This window comes from Entelurus aequoreus, linkage group LG06 (assembly GCF_033978785.1).
Source record: "Entelurus aequoreus isolate RoL-2023_Sb linkage group LG06, RoL_Eaeq_v1.1, whole genome shotgun sequence".
Lineage (NCBI taxonomy): Eukaryota > Metazoa > Chordata > Actinopteri > Syngnathiformes > Syngnathidae > Entelurus > Entelurus aequoreus.
The window spans coordinates 27,197,602-27,197,982 of record NC_084736.1 but is presented as its reverse complement, the minus strand read 5'-3'; the positions used below and the strand labels follow the sequence as shown (position 1 = coordinate 27,197,982).

Below are 381 nucleotides of genomic sequence, written 5' to 3'. Positions count from 1 at the left end.
CGGCTGCGGCATTTAATTAATCTTCTATGAATTGAAACATCACACTAGCTAACATTTGTCTTTTAGCACAACAAAGACAGCAAGGAGTAGTCGTCCCTGGCGGCCTTTCGTGAGGACGTCTGCTGAGAACCATTGTAGTCTGCCACGTGCTCCAAAAACCGACACACTCACAAACAATTATGGGTTGTTGGCTTTCGGTGAATTGTCAGGAATTAGGGTTGGAACAGTTCACAAATTCACAGTTTGGATTTTGTTATGGTTTTGTGACATGGGTTTTAGTTGGGGTTCAATGCACATTGTTGTTTTTAATACCCTAGTATATCATATATCTCAATAATCCACAATTAACCTTTATCTATTGTGATTCTTACAAAAATATGA

At 38.8% G+C, this 381-nt stretch overlaps 1 protein-coding gene across 1 annotated transcript in view; it reads right to left on the bottom strand.

Annotated features, from left to right (window-relative positions):
- Positions 1–381, bottom strand: part of LOC133652725 (alpha-1,6-mannosylglycoprotein 6-beta-N-acetylglucosaminyltransferase B-like) — a 651,209-nt gene that overhangs the window by 455,722 nt on the left and 195,106 nt on the right. The gene's annotated exons all lie outside the window — the stretch shown is intronic.